Here is a 21,961-nt window from a genome sequence, read left to right as displayed (position 1 = left end):
GCTCGGGTGACTCAGGCTGGGGAAAACCGACCAGTTCCAGCTCTCCTGGGGACTGGTTCGACTCAAGGCCGAGTGACCGGTGCCCAGTGCCCCAGTGACGGGCTCTGTGAAAAGCACTTGGTGGCTCTTGGCCCTGCTCTTATGTGGAAATCTGTCCCCACTAAGGCAGCAGCTCCAAGCCTGGCCTCACAAGACTGCGTTTCCCCCAGCAGCTCATCGACATCCAAAGGCTTCCCCACCACCATGAGCCAGGACAGGGCTGAGCCGATCGCCTGAGGGCAGATGGGCTCTGCAGTCAGTCACCAGTCCTTAGGGGAGCTCCGAAGGAGGGTTATTTGCTGCTTCTGTCTGGCAGCTGATGAGGCAGCTGGGGACAGCAAGGATACCCCGGAGAAAGCTCAGGAGAGCACCCGGACAGGGAAGCAGCGTCCCCCACACCCCCCCAAGCCAGCACCTGGGCAGGCGGATGGGCGGCGAGCGAGATGGATAAATAGATGGTGCAAGGAAAGCACTGAATAATGAAGACAGTTGGGCATAAGACAGAAGTGAGCAGTGATGGATGTGGAGGGACAGAAAGACGAGTGCCTGGCCAGACAGATGGCTGCATGGCCAGAAAGGTGGCTGGTGCGGCGTCTGTGGATGCCCCGCGGATGGGGGGACGAAGGATGGGCAGAGGCAGCGTGCAAGGTGCACATGTACTCATGCTACCGCTGGAGGAGAGAGCCACCTGATGAATAATAATAATGAATTATGATAATGAATAAGCATTCAGGCTCAGCTCTGCTTTCATGCCAGGCTCACGGAGGCTGAAGGAACGAGGTCTGCTGCAGCCTTGCCCGCCCGCTGCCTTCCCTGGCCCGGTGCCTCAGCCAGCCTGGAGGCCACCAGGACATTAACCTGCTTTTCCACTGGCGGCTGCCGGCCACGTCAGCCAGCTTTTAATTAGACCGAGCACTTCCGAGCATCCCCCGCAGCCCGTTTGGGAAGATCCGGGGGCTGGCAGAGCCTGCACCTAAGCAAAGGCAGCGCTCGGGACTCAGGGCAGCTCGGTGCCAGGTCTCCAGCAGAGCTCCGTGCTCTGCCTGCCACTCGTGCACCCCCAAACCTGCCCCGTCCCCCTTCAGAGGATGCCCTCTCACAACTGTTGCCTTACCAGTGCTTCTGAGCATTTGCAGCTCCCCTGCCCCGAGCTGGGACGGTGCCACGACCCGCGGCTGGCTGTTGGAGGAGCCAAGCTGCACGGAAATCTGGTGCATCTCCCAAAGCCTCCGCTCCAGAGCCCTGTGATTATGGGGATTTCTCTTTCCTTTTCCTCACTTTAATTTGCAGCCTCTGTGGTTGCGGAGCTCTGCTCCTCCCAGGAGCAGCAGGTCCCTGGGAGGGGGGAGGCACCCATCCTGCCACGGCACAGACCCCGATGCAGGGCTCAGCCAACACAGAGCATCCACCCCTCACCCTCTGCAAACGGGGCCCCCCCAAACCCCAAGCAGCTATTTTCAGTGGCACAGGGCCACCCGTGCCCAGCTCCGTGCGCCTCTCGAGGGAACTTGGCAGCAGGTGCCTGCTCCTCACCGACTAATCCTGCTCCCTGCCACCGGCCAAGGGCTGACGGGAATAAACACATCTGCGAGCCTGCTCACGACATGCCTTTCCATAAGGGGAGCGAACCTGCCGGCACCGCACGCTGCGGGCGGCAGCGCTGGCGGAGGTGCTGCTCTCTCCCAGCTTGCTTCCAGTCCGGGTCACTGGGGGCCGGGCAGGGAAGGGGCAGCGGGGGCTCCAGCAGAGCCTGAACCCTCGTGTCTGCTGGGCACCCCGTGCAGGGTGCTCGGGTGAGAGCCCACGCGCAGCCCCCATCCCCACCCCCCGGCAGCGCATCACCTGCGGTCAGTACAGCACCTCTGCTCAGCACCTCTGCTCAGCACCCCTGAATCCAGCAGCAAAGACTGACCTGCTGGTCACAGCACTGTATGAGCTGAAGGCAAAGAGGCCATTAAATAAATTAATTAACGAGAGTGTTAATTAGAGATGAGAAGGCTCTGGGAGAGCAGGTGGGAGGGAAAGGAGTTGGCTGCGCTGTGCACCCCCAGCAGAAGGGCAGCCCTGTCCGGGGACCCCCTCCTGGGCTGCTCCTGCGGTGGGGACACAGTGGGGCCGTGGAGGGGACACGGTGGGGACACAGCAGGGGGTGGCTGGGACCCCCACATGCCGCAGTGGGTTCCAGGTGCCACCTCACCCATCAGCAGGGATGCCCCTGCGAAGACAATGTTCAAAGCATCGCTTCCAATATCCGTCTGTTTTCCCATCCTGCCATGGAGACGCCTCCTTATATAAACCCTGTTAAGTAGGACGGCCTTTTATATCTCTTTCTGCCATCGCTGCCGGTGGCTGTGGAGGCTCCAGGCCTCCGAGCCATCCCTGCTGCCTGCTTGGCAGCCGAGGAAAAAAGTGATCAGAGTGTGTGCAGCTGAGCTGCCCTCGCACCCAGCCCCGTGCCATGGCCGTGCCAGCGCTGCAAGGGGCTGCACCCAGCCCAGGCACCGGCCACCAGTGCCATCGGGGTGCATCCCACACCGTGTCAGGTCCCGGAGGGCCCTGGGATGGTTTCGGGCCAGGAACAAGGGATGGGGAATTAACTGAAGTGGCTGAGTTCATGCAATGCCCTCCCCAGGGCAGGGGATGTTGCAGCAGAGCAGATGGAGGTGGTGAGCGTGAGATGGTGGCATCGCCGCGCTCAGATGCCTTTTGATCCCTCCACGCTCGGTGAGGAGGGCCCCATCACCGGGGCAGCCCCCTGCCCAGCCCAGCTGCCCGTGGGGCCGTGGCATCCCCTAATTCACGATCCTTTACGGCTCCCTCTGGCCTGAGCATCCCCTCCTCGCTGCCCCTCTGCGCCTCCCCGCTGCCTTTTCTCCAGCCTTGTCAGACATCTAAAATGACGGCTTTAACAAGGGTAAATTTTTGATGAACAAGCTATTAAATATTTGTGGCCATTGCATGAGCTTTCAATTATTCAGCATGAAAGTGCAGGCAAGGTGCAGGCAGCTCTGGCAGTAGTGTCCTGGGCTAAATCATTTTAATTCCCATGAAAACTCTTCCAGGAAGCAAGAGGCCACTCGAGCCAGGCGAAGCCTCGCTGGGATGGAGGCAATGCTGTGACTTCTTGCTGCAAACTTAAATTTGCTGCCTGGTTTCCACACTCACATGTTTTCCACTGCTCCCTGGATTTGCTGCTTTGGACGCGGAGTCACTCCCGGCAGCACTGCTCCGGGCTCGCAGCACGTCCTCGTCCCCAAGGCTTGCTTTGAGTGGGATCTGCAGGGACGCTGATCCCCACACTCCCAAGGCTGGACAAGGTGAAGATTTCCACTGTTCCCATCTCTGGGCTGGTCCCACAGAGCTGGCGGGCTGGGCAGGGGTCTGAGCTGCCTGCAAGGAGAGGACAGACATCCCGGCTCATCTCCTGCCAGCAGCGGTTTGGGAAAGGCAGGAGAAGCAGCAGCATGCCGGACACTTGGAGGATGCTCGTCATGTGCTCTGGATGCCCAAGCCATGGTTACAGGGGCTGCAGCTCATCAGGGCACTGGCCAAAGTCATCTCTGCCCCTCTGGCTCCTTCCTGCCCGGCGGGATGGGGCCCGGCACGACACGCGTGCAGCCGGCCAGCGTCACCCGCCGGGAGAGCACCGGGCAGGCCCCTAAGGGGAGTACGTCGGGCCGTCCTCGGGGTGCCAGCAGCTCTGCTGGGTTCCCAGCTGATGAGCACACCCTGAGCATTGTTTGAATCAAAATCACATTTTCAAATGCCATCGTTTCCCACAAAAGAGCGGCGTGGAGCTGTGACCAGCTCGAGCCTGGGAGCACCCCAGCGCCACATTGTTTGCAGAGGCAGGGGCATCCCACCCTGCCTTGGGCACGCTCCAGCCTGCGTGTTTCTTATTTCCCTACTGAAGCTGCTGCTTGCATTTCGTTCCAGTTGTGTGCAGAAACACCACCGAAGGATATCTAACAGTTCCCGTGTCTCACCCCTCCTCTGCCTGCTTCCAGCCTCCGGCAGAAGGATGTCAGCATCCATGGGGAGCACCGGGGAGGTGCAGAGCATCCCCAGTCCCCCCCATCCCTTGCTGCAGCCCACGGTCCCCGGGGAGAGCTGCTGCTACTGCACATTTGGCTGTGTTATTGAGGGAGCTCATTATCACATAGGGCCTCCATCGGGGTGCTGCTCATGAGCCGATGTCGGGGGCACAGCACCACCCAAACCCGCACCCCACTGAACTGGGGCGCCCGCTGTCACGGGGCTGCTCCGGCTCGGTGCTTCGCAATCGGCCAGTCCTGGAACATACCTGGGGGAAGCAGCCAAGAGGCATAAAATCCCTGCTGAGCCTCTGCCAGCCAGAGGAGCGGCAATTAAAACAAAATGATTAATCACAAACAGTGAGTGGCTATAAAACTTCCCAGTAATAAGAGCGAGAGTGGGATAAGCAGCTCAGGAGCTGAAGAGGCTCCCGGCTGCAGCAGGGGAGTGGTGCTGAGTTTCCAGAAGGGTTTAGGGGACGAGTGCTGCTCCCGCCGAGGCGAGGGACAGTCCCCGCTTGCTCACAAAGTACTGAGTTCCCTTTGGGCTTTGGAGAGAGAGGAGCTACCTGGCTGGAGACATCCCCTTGGCCAGGAGACAGCGATGCTCGCTGGGCTGGATGCTCTTCGCCACGGTGCCCACGACATTGCCGCCTGCTCGTGCCGGGTCTGGGGCGGGGGGGAAGGCCACGGGCAGGACTTGCCCAGGGTCTGGTTTCCACTGATAGCAGATGTTTGGGCAGGGTGTATTTTGGATCACCTTTCCCCGAGCATCACTTTGGCTGCATCCACCCGCAAGCTGCATCCCTGTTTGCGGTACGCTCAGAGCCCAGGGGAGCATCCAGAGCTTGGCCCCGGTGCTGCACTCGATCGTCCCCACCCGTGATGGGGAGGGCAGGGATGCAGGCAGGGGTGTAGTGCAAATAACCAGTGATCACAAAGGGCAGGATGGGCCCTGCAGCCCCATGCAGCCGGATCGCCCACTGTCAAGTGGCAACGGAGCCCAGAAGCGAGGTGCTCTCCCCCTCCTCGGGCCGGATTCGGGTTGCATTTACTCCAGCGTGTGCGTGTGTGTGCACGCGTGGGAGGCTGGCAGCGCAGAGACCGAGCATCCCGCCGGGCTGCTCGCACCTGCCGCCAGGTATGCAAACTTTCTTCCCTTTGAAGAAAGGAAACCCAAGGATTAGCCGGGCTCTTTCATTGCCATGACAACCCTAAAACATTTATCAGAGATAATTGCTGAGAGGCCGGATCCTGATCGACTCTGGGCACAACGCTGCGACAGGTTGCCTTCTGCCCGACAGCTCCTCTTGCCTTTAAAACCTGCATTTCTGAGCATCGCCATCCTGGTGCAGCTGGAAACTGCAAGCAGAGGCCGAGGACGCCAGCCCCGACACCCTCCTGTCCCGGGAGGTGCTGGGAGAGCCGGGGCAGGGCTCCCGCGGGGCTGAGGGAGAGGGATGCTCTTTCCATTTGATACACTGGCTTAATATGAAGGGCATCCATTCTCCTCGAGAGCCTGCCCGCGGCAATCGAGCTGCATCGCCGTGGCAGGAAGGAGAATCCATCTCCAACACTTTATTATTCTTCTTAATAATAATTTTAAAAATTGCCTTAAAATGGTGGTGCTGACCTTGGCATGAAGTGTGTGCTGGGACTCAGCACCAGTTGGGGTAAATGGGATTTTTGGATTCATCTCAAGTCATTAACTCCTCCCAGCCAGTCATTAATCCCCAGGAAATGCCCTGTGACAGATCATTGCTGCTTAATTAATACAAGCTCCCATCCCCGCGAGCCTGGGGCCAAATCCTGAAGTCATTCTGTGCAAAGCTTCCCCTTGGCTGCGGGAGCTGCTCCCCAAGCCCACGGTGCCCGCGGTGCCAGCAGGAGCTGATGCTGGGAGGTGGGTGCTGCGGGAGGTGGGTGCTGGGGATGCGGGTGCTGGGGGATGCAGGTGCTGCAGATGCTGGTGGGCCCAGCAGAAAATTACCCACAGACTGAGCCAGGGACAGCGTTTGTTGTGGGTCTGTACACCACCAAGCACCGCGCCATGGCCAGGACAACCTCTCTGACCCTGAGCAGTGCAATATGTTATCCTACTAATGCAGGGTCATATGGGAAGCCTTCACACACGCTCCCGTTTCCTCCATCCCCAGCAAGGGATACGCAGCAAACACTCATTTCTTCCCCTCTCTCTTCAAACAGCTCTCATGCAATCAGCTTTATTCCCCTTAACTAGGCAAAAACAGAAAATGCAACACCTCCTCTTCCCCACTCTCCCCTGCCCCGGTCTTTCATGATCCCTCTTCTTAAAAGAGAAATAAAACCCCATTCATCACAATAATGATTTTTATTTCCAAGCGTTGCCGGTGATTTATGGACCTGTTTCCCGAAGCCGCTCTCTCCCGCAGCAGAAATAGATGAATGCGTTTAGGGGTGGGCTGGGGGTTCCGGTGGGGGAACGGGGACGGGCGGGAGGGAGACGCAGGGACACCGCGGGCGGGCACGTGCCAGCGAGTCCCACAGCAGCACGAGCTGGAAGAAAGGCTTAAAATAAAAAAGGTGGTCTGATAGGAAAGGGAGGTGTCATCCATCCGCCAGCCTGAAACGAGCCCTTGGTGCCATGCGGATGCAGGAGCATCACGGGATGCAGGAGCACCATGGGGCAGCCTGTGCATCCTGGCCGTGCCCCGCGGCACACGGCATGGGCTGGGCGGCATCGCCCGACCCTGCTGGCGTTTCAGGCCGTGGTGACAAACGAGCCTGTAAAAACCCGAGTGATGCGGGTCATAAATCCCCCGCACGAATCCGCAGAGCGCGCCGAGGAAGGTCACGCTGGCTGGCATTTCCCGCTGTGGTGATTACGGGGGAGCAGAGGCGATGCAGGGCTTAAATATCAGCAAGATTTTGGTTGGGGAGCGGTCGTGGTGTTGGGCAGCTGGGCAAAATCCCCATCCCACGGGTCGTGCCACCACTGGTCCTCAGCCCCCTGGGCCACTGGAAGCCTTTTGAGAAGACCCTTTACCAGCCCCATTGCAGATGCCTCCAAACCCAGAGCCCTCCCAGAATCACTAGTCGCTTTGCAAATTTAGGCTGCCTGTACATTTATTTTTGCCTGCATTTATTTGCCTGCATCTCTTTTTTCTTTTTTTTTCCTGTTTGTCTGAAGTTATGGCTCAATTTCAGGAGTTAAAGCAAACTCAGTTTATAAATAGTTTGCTCAAAGCACTGCTTTCCAGAAACGACAGAAGTCGGCTCCCAGCGAGCGCTGCTTCCCCAGGGGAGGGTCACCTCAAGGGGAGCGGGGATTTTCATCTTTCCCACATCATCTCTGCAAACAACATCTAACCTTCCTGAGAAAGCTGGCGGGAGTATTTTAGGCGGCTGCTGCCTGGTGCTGGTATCGCAGCCAGGACATTTCCCTGCTCTGCGAGTGACGGCAGAGCTGCGGTGGCTGGGGACAGCAGCATCGTCCCTGCTCCGCACAGGTAACGTTGTCCGGCTTTGAGCAGGGGAGATGCCCCCAAGCCGGCCTGTGATGCCGATGCTGGGAAACAGATGCTGAAAGGGGGAAATTCTTGGGGAATTGTCACTCTTGGAGTGTCCCTGCCTCTCCTCCCGGCGTGGTGCTCCTCCTGAGCCTCAGCCGGTCACACGAGAGCCAGGCTGCTGCTCTTGTCACCCCTTTTAAGGCTGTCGCTGTTGTCCCCGGAGCTGCCTGCGCTGCAGGGCTGGGACCCGCTCCAGGAGGCTGGAGGAGGGCGGCTGCGTGCCCACCGCTCCGGCCGAGCCGGGGAACCAGCCGGTGTTAACGTGCAAGGCTGCGCCCAGCGAGACTCCCTCCATACCCTCAGCCAAAGCCCCCCGGGCCCAGCGAGACTGAAACCCCCGGAGGAGACGGGCTGGGGTGCAGGAGCCCCGCTTGCTGCCGCTTGCATCCCAAGCCGGTCCCTTGCAGAGGGCAAAGAGCGATGCAGCCAGATACTAACTTTCAAAGGAGACTGTTTCTTCCAGGACTGCGTTTTTGGGTAACTTTTGAAACGAGCATCTCGAACCAGACTATCTCATCACACCGTGTGCTGCTTCCTAAAGCCATCCCGAAGGCTTCGGCACTGGGAGGCTGGGATCCAGCCCCTCCGCCTCCGCTGATGGCGCAGCCGGGGTCACCCAGCTCCTGGAGCCCTCGGGGACAAGCCAGGAGAGGCATGGCCGCTCTTACCCTGCTTATTTCTTTTCCCCTTCATGCTAAAAAGCAAAAGCAGGTGCATCATTTTTAATTTACTGGGTGGGGGGAGCGCGGAAAAGTCACATCATTTGGATGGGGTTTTAAGGACACGAGTCATCGGGGCCATGCGGAGTTGATGAGAAACATATAGCGTTTTGTCAAAGAAGAATTCATATCAGCGTGACTAATGGGAGCAATAACGAGAGTGTTCGGAATGAATCATTTAGCAGAAGCAGGATGGAGGGCATTGCTAATGGGAGGAACCTGTAGCTGAGATTTTGGGAGGAACAGGTTCATCGCAAAAGCCGATGGACACCGGAGAAAGCCAGGCAGGTCCAGACAGCCCGGTGCTCTGCCAGCCTCTCACCGCTATCCCGGCATGCCAGGACACCGGCACTCCTCGTACGGCCCAATTTTCCTTCTGACCCCTTTTCCCTTGCTCAGACTTACTGAGTTTCTCAGGGCGTTTCTCCGGGCTGAGGACCCCAGCGGTATCTAGAGAGCAGCAGCGGCGATGGGCAGACGCTGGCGTTGGGCTGTTGGAGCTGTTTTTATGTTAAGCAGCAAGGTGGCCTCAATTTGACTTCTTTGCATTTTTTTTTTGATACTGTTAATGGGCACATCAGTACCAGACCCAGCGAATTCACGGATCAAGGATAAATCCTAAAAAACAGGGCTGAGACACTGAGGGCTCTTCATAGCTCTGCAGGGTGCTCTGGAGAAGCTCTTCCCCGGGCGACCGTCTCGTCGCTTCGATGGTGCCTGGAGAGCCAGCGCTGCGGGATGGGGACCGTCATCCCCATCTGCATCCAGAGCCTTCCCCCGTGCGGACCTCGATTTGTCGTGACCTCTGGTTCCAACGGCGATGCAAGAAACAGTGCTGCCGATAACCAGGGCCACCACTTTCCGGGCAGCAGAGATCACTGCCTGGCATCCTGCGGGCACCCGCCTCCGGGCACGCTTGCCGCTGATCGAGCAAAGGGTGAGCGGGACCCAAAAAGCCCTGGATCCAAACGTCTGCAAAGCTTCAGACCACAGCTCCGCTGGCAGCTCTCAGCCGATTTCCCGGCCCAAAAGGCAGCACCTGATACCCGCCTCTCCCAGTCGGTGTTTCCCCACAGCCCCAGCGCCCGGCGTCCCGAGGCTTCACGGGGACCTTCAGCTTTTAAACCACATTTCTGGCTCTCCGGCCCCTGAAGCAAGCAAGCCAGGAAACTCTTGCACACCAAGGCAATAAAACCCCTTAAACACCCGTATCTCAAGGCACCAAATGCACGAGAGCTGGCTCCCAGCACCCCTCGCACCGCCGTCCCGCACAGCAATTAAATACACAAATATTTGCTGCAATCTGTTTTCTATCTCCGCATCCCTCCTGGGCTCGGCTCGCTCCTCCCGGCCCGAGGAACGCCGGCATCTGCTCCTGCTTAAAACGCACTTCTGCAAACTCGCTGGCTTGTTTCAAAAAGGAGGGAGATGGGGGAGAGACAGCGCTTGGGTTTGCTGGCTTTGGTGTTTTGTTGGGGGGCGGTTTCTTGGGTTTTAAAATTTTTTTTAAAGGAAGGTTCGTTACTTCTCCCTCTCTCTTTCTGTTCCTGTTCAGTATGGAAAGTTTTGCTTCAGCTCGCCCTTGTGACTGGAAAAAGAGCCAGTTCATCGCAGCAGAACAAGGGGGCTGTTTCTTCTTTCTTTTTTTATTCCAGAGTTCTTAGGAAAGTGTTTTTGCAGGGAGGCTGCCGGGGAAAGGCAGGAGCGAGGTCTCTGGGGAAACCCCTGGCAACAAACTGGGCTCGAGAAATGATGAGGACCAAGATGTGGTGGGTTTTTCAGCTCGGCGGGTTTGGGGGGGTACCTGGGAGAGAGAAGGGCCTGGGAGACGGGGACAGAGCCGCGGCAGAGGGGAGCAGCATCCCGCCGGCCGCGGCAGAGCCGTTGCCCTCCCCAGCAAAAACCCGCGCTGGCGTTTGGGGCCGGAGGCGCCTGGATCGGTCCCTGGCGAGCAGATTCAGCACAAAAGTGCCAGGAGGCGATTGCGGGTGTCCCTGGGTGTTTGCTCCTGCACGGACACGCACGCGTACGATGGGAGGGCTCAGGGCAGGGAAGGTGATGGGATTTGCCCCAGGTTGCAGCGTGGGTTGTGCTGGAGCGGGAGCAGATGCTCCGACTGCTGAGACCTGGTCCAGGGTTTTAACCCTGGCTCCATGTTTCTCCCCCCAGATTTCCCAGGACGATCTGGGAAAGGTGACAGGCCCTGGTTTTTCTGCTCCCCCAGATTGCTCCCTTGCCTCCATCCCGGAGCTGCCGGCAGGGCTGTCCATCTGCAGGCAGCCCCAGCAAAACCCAGGGAGAAGCAAGCTTTGCACCAGCACCAAATTCCTGTGCTTTCAGCGTCTAATTTCGTGCTGCCAGGGGGGTGTCTAAGGGGGAAGGCAGAGCCAGCGTGTCCTCCCCCACCTCCCCTGAGCCCTTCGGGACCAGGCAGGGATTTCGATCCCCAGGACGTGACCGCAGCCCTTCCCAGAGCAGCCAGGGCTGGTGGCCAGCTTCCCACTGCAGGCACAGACGCTCCTGCCCCAGGTGCCTGCGCTTGTGGAGACAGAGACTGTCGTTACGGCAGGAGCTGGCGCAAGCTGTTACACGGGGACCCCGGGGGACGGTGACACATCTGCGTCACGGATGACAACACCGAACAGCCTCAGCATCACTGCCCAGACTCTCCCCGCCACCGGAAAATACCCCCACGACTACCAGAGGCCACCTGAGCCTTGCCAGGTTGCCAGCGCTTCCCCTCGCTCTGCGAAGGCAGGAGGAAGGGGACAACAGGGAGCACAACCCTGGGGTTTGTCTATAATAGACTCTGCCCCTTCTTCCAGCTGCATCCCAAGCACTGAGCATCTCTACCCCACTCCAGGGTTTATCCTCCAACATCAGACTCCCTTCCTTGCCCCTGAGGATATGGAGGCATCAGCCCTCCTCCCCCAGCTGGCACCGGCCGTAGGAGACCCATCTCGCTGTGGGTGCACGGAGGTATGGAGCAAGACAGCGCTTTTCCAGCGAGGAGGCGGAAAGCCAGCCTGCTGCAATTATCAAATCCGACAGCTATCACTGAAAAGCAGCAGAAGGACGTGGCGGAGCCTGCCAGGGCTCTGCTCAATGAACCAGCCCGTCGCTCCGAGCAGAATGCGTTCGTGCCCACTCCTCTTCCTTCCCCCTGCAGCCACTTCAGCATCAAAGGGATTTCCCTGTGCAGGGCAGGGCGAGGATCCGCTCTGCTCTCGTGCTGCATGCTCCGAGCATCGCTGGCACAGCTCCCCGCAAAGCATTTGTTAGCACTCGAGCTGGAGCAGCAGGAGGAAGGGGGTGGCACAGGGAGCTGAAATAGCTCCTGGCTCTTCCCTGCATCCCTCCACCCTCCTCAAACTTTCCCCAGCTGGGAACTGGATATCCCACTGCCAACCCATCATAGACTCTACCAGATGCATTTATGGGCTTGTTATAATTTCAGGTTTCTATTTGATTGCAAGGGAGGCACCAGACCCAAAGCCACCGGAGTCCGTGTGGACACCAAACCCCAGCCCTAGGTCAGCTACAAAGGGCCCAGCCCTGGCCGCACACCCTCGCGGGCTCCGAGTGCCCCCAGGCTCAGCAAGGAGGCGATGCCCCCTTCCCCGTGCCCCTGGGCTTTGCTGCTAATCCCTGCGCCGCTCCAGCCAGGACCCAGTCCAAACACCTCTGAGCCTGGCCGCTGGCTTTGATTCCCTTTTTTCTTGAAAAAAGGAAAGCTTGGAGCACACTTGGAGCCTGAAGAAGTTTGCAAACAACCCAGCCACATTCTCTGAATCCTTTCCAGCTCTATGGAGGCATTGAAACATTTGATTAAAGAGTTGCATGAGATCTGCAAGCAGATATAACAAAGAGAAAAGGAGGTCAGATTTTGGCCGCTCACCAACGCAGCCACCATTTCGTTAAGTCGAGTTGAGCCATTAATGCAACTTCCATTGGGAACCTGATGCTGTTTGGGGGTCCAGGCCCATCTCCACCCTGTCTTCCCCAACCCAAACCCCTCTTGTGCCTGGAAAAGCTTGTGCAGGGGAGGAGGGGGCTGCTTTAGAATCACAGAATCATTTAGGTTGGAAAAGACCTTTAAGATCGAGTCCAACTGTAAACCTTACACTGCCAAGTCCACCACTAAACCGTGTCCATAAGTGCCACATCTACACACCTTTTAAATACCTCCAGGGATGGGGACTCAACCACTGCCCTGGGCAGAACTCTTTGGAAGAGTTCTTTGGGTCCAGAACCAAACCAGAGATTTCTCCAGATCCTCTTGCATCCCTGCGGCTCTGCCTGCATCCCACTGCGAATTTAGGGAGCCCTCGCTCTGCCCCAGCATCCCTCTCAGCCGGGCGCAGCCGGCGGACTGGGCTCCCCTTCCTCTCTGGGAAAACTAAAATCTGGAATTAAGTTATTAGTTTGATTAATACATAGAGGGTGGAGAAGAGCGCAAAATCTATGGAGATGCCAGTTTAATAAACAGAATAGATCGCACGTTTGCATATTTTATTCTATTGTGCATGCAGATGAGGCCTCCCAACTTCCCCGGCAAGCGGAGAGCATTGCTCTCAGCTCCCGCAATGTTCCCAAGGGAAATCACCGTGGTGCCAGTGCTCTCAGCGTGCCCTGGGCTCCCCACGCCAGAGGCTGCATTTCCAACCTGCAATTGCACTGGCTCGGATAAGACGCAGACTTGTATGGATGGAGGTGGTCCCTATCCAAGATGTCATCCCATGCCCCATTGCAGGGAATTATTGCTGGGTCAGTGTGACAACAAGATCTTCCAGCGGTTTGGCCACAAAACATCGCCCGTTGGTACGGGAGAAACGCCTGCAGTGGACCAGACCAGCCACCAGCATCCTCTCCCTGACTGAGGCCAGTAAAAGTGCTGCAGAGGTAGGGTAAATCAGGGAAAACCAGCACAAAAGTGAGCTATTCTGTCCCCACTTAGGGTCCCCTGCCAGCCTGTAATATTTGGTGCCTGTAGATGAAGCAATTTCCACACCAGGAAGGAATTGCTGGTGTTAACCATCCTGCAGCGGGATGAAAAACCATCATTGAAAAGAAAGGAAAAAGGACGTGGTTTGAAAATCCAGACTCTGGGCTCGAACAAGTTAATCCCAGTCTGTTGCCGAGATCCTCCCCGACCATTTCACTAGGATTTCAGCCCCCTTTCAAAAGGGGATTTTGCAATACGTTTACTTACATTGCAAAATGAAAAGTAATTTGGAGCTGAGAAATGGATTATGCTCTGCTGAGAAAGTGTTCAACTGGGGTCTTTTGACAATTTGGAAAGCTTTCCTCTTTCTTCTAAAAAACATGTTGAAACAGAAATCTGTTGAAACCAATGTTTTTCTACAAACACGCTGCGTTTCAACAAACCTCCATTTTTTGAGCAAAAACAATTTGTCTGAAAGTTACCAATCTGTTCTGCCTGGGACTGGTCTCGTTCCCAGGGCGCGCGGTTAGATATTGCCCCCAAAACGTGCACAGCCCCCCGAGCCCCATCACGCCGTGCCCCGTCGCTGGGGGCATCTCCGTGGCCATGGACTCGCAGCAGGGCTCGGCCAGCAGCTTTTTGGGTGCTGGAGGTGCTTCTTGGGTGCCGGAGGTGACCAAGCAGCCGCCGCGGGCAGGGAGCATCGCTCCGGCTTCTCAGGGAAGTCCCAGCAGAGAGGCACGAGCATCCCTCCCGTGAAGAGTGTGCCCAGCCCCGTGGCTGCTCCAGTCCCCCGCCCCCACAGCTGCTACTCTATTTTGAGTTTATTTAAGGAAAAATGCTATAGTTTTCACCTGAAAACTGTTTGGCATCATTTAAAACCCCCAGCTGCTGGGACTCTCTCATCTGCAGCCGTGAAAACTGATCCAAGCACAGCGGAGAGCCGCAGCGGCGGAGCCACGGATCGATGGGGCCACAATTACATATTGATTTTTATTTCTTTCCTAGGCAGCTATTTTAATGTCACTGGCATTCCCCTCCCTCACGGCCCTCGCCACACTCCATCTCTGCAAGACAAATCGGCAGGATGGGTCAGAGCAGGAATTTCCCCTGCTCGATAATCTCAGTCTTTAAATTTTCTTTAAGCTTTGGGGCAGGATAAGCAATTCCCCTGGCTGCACCGAGCCCTGGCTCCCTCCCACGCTGGGGACGCCAGTCACACACATTTCCAAAGACCCAATAATTAACACCGCAAAGCCAAATTTCCAAGCCGGAGCACACGAGGAGTCACAGCAGCCAGAAGCGGGGGCTCTGCCGATGCCGGGGACGGCAACGCTGAGAGCGCCACGGTCCCTGCCGCTGACGGGAGGGTGCTGCGGCTCCAGCCGGTGCAGGCAGATCCATGGCATTACCATATCAGCAGCCCTGCACTCTCCCCCCATTTGTTACCCTAATGGGGATTATTATACTTATTATGGTCTCGGCCGCCAATGCTTATTGATTCTGACACGGCAGCGGTTTTAATCAGGTATCTGAAACCTGCTATTATTGGCGCCAAAGGGTCATTAACGCGCAAACAGACCCACGATAAGGACACAAATAACCCCCTGGCAGAAGGCGATGCTGGGTGGACGGGAGCTCGCTGGTGGGGGGACGGCCGAGTGTCCCCAAAGCAGGGTGCTGGCGGCGACGTCGGGGAGGGCAGCGGAGCTGCAAGCGGCTGGGAGCGAGGTTTGCTCGGGAGCAAGTTGCAAACCACGGAGCACCTGAGCGGCTGATTTTCACACCTCACACGCACGCAGGCGCAGCCGGCCGCCTCCGAGCCGCCGCTCGCCTCTCTCCCCCCAAACCCGGTGAGTCACCGAGAGGTTCTTATGCAATTGTGGGAAAAAGCTCTAATTGCAGCGATAATGCCACGGGAGTGACACATGCCAGCACCAAGAGCTGTGGTGTTCGATTAGAAATTACCCACATACATATTTATGGAGCCTGCCTCTGATTCAACCCCTTCCAGCACGGAGGTGAGAGCCATCGGCCCTTTCCAATGTCCCCCCTCCTCAGAAAGCAGCAGCCCCCTCCCCGCAGCATGCACAGCCAGGGCCCTGTCATGGAAATCACCTGCTCTCTGCTTCAAGTAGCTCTGGGAGCAAATGCAAAATAAATATATTTAAAACATGAATAAACAGAGATGCAGAAGGCGCTGCAGCAGTACGTCGCTGGCCCTTCCCGCGCTCCCACTGCTGGTGTTCATTAGCAATACAGCATGCACGGGGCAGGCTGCATCAATCAGCTCAGCGATCATTAATTCATAAGCACAACCATCGATTTTTGCGCATGTCCTCATGCAAGTTTTATCAGCGGAGCCACGTGAGCACCCGCCAGGTCCGGGCATCGCCACGCGCGGTGCCGGCAGCAGCGTGCGGAGCAGCCGGCCGGGGAACAGCAAACCCAGGTTTGCTGCCTTTCCCAGCCCAGTTGGCCTCTTAGCAAAGCCACCTAATGATCCGCTGGAGACCAGCAGGTCCCTCTGCCTCTCCTTCTCCACCTGCTTACCTAAGAGATGCCCCGCTGCAGCCCTGTCCGTCCATCCAAGGAGTCCCTCTGTCCCCAGCCACCAGCACGTGTCCTCTGTCTCTTCAGCAGACCCAGGGCAGTCAGGATTCAGGCAGGAGGTTCGCAGGGAAATGGAATAACTTGCATTTGAGCAGACAAAAGAGCATTTAAGATGCTGAATGGGACCCTGACCCAGGTCACCCCCATCCTTGCTCCCCTCCTGCCATGGAGGACCCCGGCATCCCCAAATCCCCGTGCAGGGCTGTGCTGAGCCACAGTTCAAGGTGGGTGATTTCCTGGTTGGGGGGAAACTGAGGCCGCAGAGGTGTGCGAGGGATCAATGCCCTGTCCCACGGCTCACTGGGTCCTTGGGAAAGGCTCCTTTCACTCTGTGTCGTGGTTTAACCCCAGCTGGCAACTAAGCACCGCGCAGCCGCTCGCTCACTCCCCCCCGGTGGGATGGGGGAGAGAATCGGAAGGGTGAAAGGGAGAAAACTCGTGGGTTGAGATAAGAACAGTTTAATAATTGAAGTAAAATAAATTAGAACAGTTAAATAGGCAAAGCAAAAACCGTGCACGCAAGCAAAGCAAACCAAGGAATTCGTTCCCTCCTTCCCATGGGCGCCAGGCGCTCAGCCACCCCCAGGAGAGCAGGGCTCCATCGCGCGTAACGGGGACTGGGGAAGACAAACGCCATCGCGCCCAATGTCCCCCCTTCTTCCCCAGTTTCTATACTGGGCCTGAGGCCATAGGGCACGGCACAGCCCCGGGCCGGTCGGGGCCAGCCCCCCCGGCTGTGCCCCCCCCAGCTCCCCGTGCCCCCGGCGGAGCAGGGGAGGCTGAAAAGCCCCCGACCGGTGCGAGCGGCGCTTGGTGCCTACTTAGCAACAGCTTAGCGCTGCTTAGCCAGAACCAAGCATCAGTGTGCCATCGACAGTGTTCTCATCCTGAGCCCGAAACACAGCCCCGTACCGGCTACCAAGAGGAAAATTAACTCTATCCCAGCTGAAACCAGGACGCTCTGTGCCTCAGTTTCCCTCAGCTATGGAGATCTCACCCCCTCTTTGCTATGAGTGCTCGGAGCTGGGGGTGAGAGGGACCGGGGCTGGCAGCCGCAGGTTTGGGTGCATGACCGGCACATTTCAGAGCCCTTTTTGGATCCAATTCTCCTTTCATCAGCAAGGGGGTAAATCAGAATAAACTGTTGGTGGAGCTGGAGAAAACTCCCACAAGGGAAAAGCCCGCTCCTGGGCTGTTCCCCCATGAGCTGCTCCGCACCGCTGCGGGGAGAGCAATCGCTTTTCCAAATGCTTCTACCTTCTGCAGTTGAACTCGCTGTGCCATCACCGCCGTTACTTCCCCCTCCGCAGAGGGAGGCTCTGGGAGGCGACGGGTCCCTGGTCCTCACATCCCTGGTCTGGCATCTCCCAGGGAGCCACTTGAGATGCAGAGCCCATCCCTGCTCTCGCCGGGGTCATTTTTTTCTCTCCGCTTGGCTGGCCTGTGCAGACGCTTGTCACCCACTCCGTCCGCAGCGCCTGTCTGCGGCGAGTCCCCGGGGGGGGAGGCAAGGGGGTGCAGCCCGGCTGCTTCACCTGGAGCTGATGGTCCATCCTGGTGGGACCGGGGTGACACTGGGAGGGCAGAGCTGGCACAGGGCAGCCCTGGCCACGCTGGGGAGGGAGCAAGCACAGAGGCAGCCGGAGAGCACGGAGAGGTAGAGGAGAGAGCGCAGGCAATCCATTTGTGATGTGCATCGATTCCTAATGTGCCCTGTAGCCTGTCTGGCTCTTCGGCGAAGCATCAGGAGACGATGCTTAGAAAAGCTATCCACGGCCCACTGCAGTAAAACCCTCGATTACCTCACCGCCACGGCGCAGAGCCCAGGGGGCCGGGGAGAGTGGGCGCAGGGCCGGGCATCCCCCGCAGCCAGCGTCCCTCCAGCCCCCGGCACCTCTGCCACGTGCCACCCATCCCAGGTCACAGGGAAAAAAGTCAACCGCCTGGCCCTGTGCATGGGCTCTCCCCATGGGTCCCCACTACCCAAGGGGGTGCTGCCCTCTTTGCAAGGGCAAGGACATCCTGGGAAGCGGCCACCCAAATCCCCCCGCCCTGGTCCACCTGCCTCCTCCCTGCCTGGGTGCAAATGTGGTTGCAGAAAGCCACATCTGCCAGCCCCCACCCAGCAGCCATGGAAAAAGGGCAGTTCTCAGGGTGGGCTGGGAGAGCAGCGAGCCCCAAAGCCTTGCAGGTAAGCGCCGTCCCACGGGCAGGGCTGGCCCCGCGCTTCAGGGAGCCCAGCGGTGCTGCACAATGGCTCTGGCTCTTAAGCAGAGAGGCGAGGAAAAGCAAAACCTCTCCATCCAGCTGAAAGCACCAGGGGAGTGACAGGTAGGTACAAATAATTACTCAAATTGGAATTTGGGGTAATTATGTTCTGCGTTCCCGCAATTTGCCCTGTGGGGAAGCCTTTTCACAACCCCCTGATAAACCAGATTTATCATCGGCTGAACACCAGGTCCTTTCCCTGCAGTCTTCAAACTCAAACATATATTTCTCTGATCATAAATTAGCAATACTTGCACTCGCTCTCTCAAAGCTGTTTCTCTCTTCCCCCTCTCCAGGTTTTCCACATCCTACAGAAACGGAAGATCCAGGCTCCGGCTGGTTATTTTAGAAGACGGCGATCAATCAGGCATGCCAAGCTCGGCTCCCCTCCTCCCGCTCGGGGTCCGTGGCACACCAACACGCTGGCTGCTGCCACGCCAAGCTCCTCCTTAGGGGTGCATCACCCCTAAACCAACACGTGGCCACCCAGTCCATGCTTGAAAGAGTTTGACTTCAGATCAATTAAAAAAAAAAAAAAAATCTAAAGCCAGGAGTGGGGAAGCCCTGAGCTGGGGAATGAATCCCTGGTGGGGGAGACCCCCATGCCCAGCAGGACGCTGGTCCTTGTCCCGGCAGCCCTGGAAAAGCCTGGCTGGCAGCATGGCCGAGCCATACTTACTGGCATTTTTCTCCATTTCATCATACCTCCCCGGTCAGACAGTTTGGCGTGCTCAGGCGGCGGACGGGAGACGGTGCAGGAACAGAGTCACCTTGGAAATGCTGGAGAAACTCTTCCCTCCGCAGCAACAGGCCAGGGCTGCTGGGGGGGGGAGGATCCGGGTGCCCCTAGGCTGGGAGCAGCATCGGGGTGGAAATGCCCCCACTTTGGGGAGACACCAAGCAGCTTTCACCCCCCCCAAGGAGGTGACACTGTCACTCCTGGCTGCAACAGGGCCACCAGCTCACATGCCACCGGCTCAAGCATCCTCCAGACCAGCTGCATCTCCCTGGGTGCTTCCAGCAGAGACCCCCCCGCCTCAGCTCCATCACCCCAGCCTCCCCGCAGCCCCCCCACCCCAAACCAGGCCCCTCTGAGCTCTTCCCTCCGCAGGAACTGGGTTAAGGTGGGGGTGCCCCCCTCCCGGAGGCCACGTGCCTCCCGTCGCAGAGCCTTTCCCAGGCGTCAGGGCTCCTGTTGACAAGACCTCACGCAACATTGCTAATAATAGCTGTATCCTGGTCGCATCTCCCATCCCGGCGCAGCTCATGGCAAGGAGTCCCGCTTGCTCCGGAGCAGGTGGAGAGCCGGGAAAGCCCCGGGGTGCTGCAGGCACCCCCAGCCCTTGGGAGACCCAGTGTGCTGCAGGGAGGGGGCTGATTTTCTACAGGTTATTTAAATGCTAAACATTCACAATTTGGGGGGAGGGAGATGTGAAGAGGGAAAGAATATGTTTTCTTCTTTCTCTTCCTTTTGTGGGGTTTTTCCTCCTCCTTTTTCCAGTGGTGAGGTGGAAAATGAGGAAAGGAAAAGCCCAAGCAGGTTCCCCCCCGCTATTTCCATTGTCGAGTTTCCCTGAAGGGGCCCAGGCAGCTGTCTGCACCCCAGTGAAAATTCATGAACAGTGCTTTCATCTCCAGAGCCCTTGCAGCTCCCATCTAACGAACCCCAGCACTGGGATCCTTCAGAAAAAAAGGACGGATCTGGAAACCGAGCAGCAACACAAGTCTCCCCGGGCAGCCGCTATTAATTACTCCATTAGCGTTAGGGATGTACAACCTCTCGGACAGTAAGGCACCGATCAGGATTTCTCCAGATGAGATGCTGTATAAATATAGGCAGGAAAATGAGTTTCTGGGGGAGCCAGGTCCCCGGCCAGTTGCCTGGGTTGGGGACAGGGAGTGGGACACATTGAACCAGGCAAAGCCCTGCCCCGATGCCGGGCAGCGGGAGCCCGCCGACGGCTTTGGCGGGGCTGCGCGAGCGCTCCAGCCGTGAGCTGCACAAACAGCCGCCCTAAACGATCGCACACTAAGCAGAAATCGGTGCCTTGAGCCAACAGCCAGTTAAGTGCTATAAATAAAGCTGTTATCATCCCTGCCTCGCTCGCTGAGCAAGCTGGGCCACAGCACTTCCTCCCCAGCAGCGTTTAAGGGTGATTTCTAGCCTGGAGGAGGCCAGCAGCTTGTCAGCATCCACAGTTCAGTGGCCTTTTTCCATCCTGCCATTGATTTTGCACTTGGCCAATAAATCCACCGGTTGCTTGCCCTGGGCATGGGCAGGGGACAGGGCTGGCACAGACATGGCCACTGTCCCAGACAGGGAGACCTGTGTTATCTCAGTGGCCTCTTCCCAGCTTGCCTGAGTCCCAGGAGGGCTCAGAGCCTCTGTCCTCCTCCTCCTCCTGCTGCTCTGATCCCTGTTTCGAGTCCCTACCCCAGCCACCAGCACTCTGCCTCTGACCTGGCCCCACAACGCCGCAGTAAGCTGCCTGGGCTGCCCTGGCTGAGAAGCTGGGCAAGGATGGCTCTGTCCCCAGGTGGTGGCCAAGGGACATGGCTCAGTGTGGCACAGGGAGGTCCAGGTCATGCTGGTGGGAGGAGAGCAGAGAAGAAATCCGGGCAAGGAGGAGGGAGCAGGAAAAGGGATGGGCATGGTGATGGGAGAGGAGCTCCTTTCCCACTGGGGATGAGGGCTTGCGGGTGGAAGCCTGAGCAGAGGATGGAGGCAGCTCACGGACAGGCGTAGCAGCACGCTGAGTCCCTGCAAGGATGGCACATGCTGTCCCAGCTCCTCCTAAATCAACCCGAGGGAAGGAGCGTGCTCAGGGCATGCTCCCCAGGAGTCAGAGAGGCAGAGGAGGGAGAAGGCTGCTGCTCTCCAGGGCTTGAAGACTTTTCTGTCTCTGTTTTGGTGCCGGTTAATGATGCACGGCCGGGGCTGGGAGGAGAGCGTGGAGGGGGAGGGCAGGATGGAGGAGGAGGGGGGCCCATATGGAGATGCTTCTCCCAGAGAGTGGCAAGATGCTGAGCTGGCGTGAGATCGGGAGCTCACCGAGAAGTCGGCTGTTGGAGCCAAGCAATCAATATGTGAAAATCCAGCCCAGGCGAGGAAGGTGACCTTGAGCGGCAGAGAGACGGAGGGAGGAGAGCTGCATGAATTACACAGGGAGACGGTCTCTGGGTGAGGGAGGAGGGATGGAGGGGAACGAGAGGGACAGGGAGGACACGAGCCCTCGGCTTGGCTGCTGCAGAGCCTGCTGTGTGCCCGGGGAGAGGGCAGCTGCGGATCCAGCCAGAGGGGACGAGGGGATGGAGCTTTGTCCCTGGAGTTAGTCTGGTCCTCCCTGTCCATCCCTGCACACCCTGTACCGAGGGGGACGCAGCTCCTTGCGTGTACAAAACAGTCTGGGAGCATCCACTCGTCTCATCCATCCCCTCTGACCAGGACTGCTCCTGGTGCTCCCCCCACCCCGCATCGTTCAACTGTCTCCAGCAGTGGGGCTGCCACCGTTTCCCATCACAGACTACTTTGAAGCCCCGCAGCTCCTGCTGTTACTCAGCAAACACTCCCGAGATCAGAGCGACGATTTGCCTTTGCACAGATCCAGCTCATGGCTTCTAACACGGGCCCTGCGCTAATTCCTCTCTCCGGCTGCTCGTCTCCCTCCCCTGCTGCCGCCTGGGTCTGCTCCTCTGCTGCCTGCTGGCCCCCTGAGCCGGGCTGAGCCGGTGCCCGTGCAGGCTGGCAGAAGCAGCATGTGTACCTCAGCAGAGATGCACAGTCCCTTGCAT

The sequence above is a fragment of the Platalea leucorodia genome (assembly GCF_965183815.1).
Source record: "Platalea leucorodia genome assembly, chromosome: 19".
Taxonomy (NCBI): domain Eukaryota; kingdom Metazoa; phylum Chordata; class Aves; order Pelecaniformes; family Threskiornithidae; genus Platalea; species Platalea leucorodia.
This window is presented reverse-complemented; position numbering follows the sequence as displayed.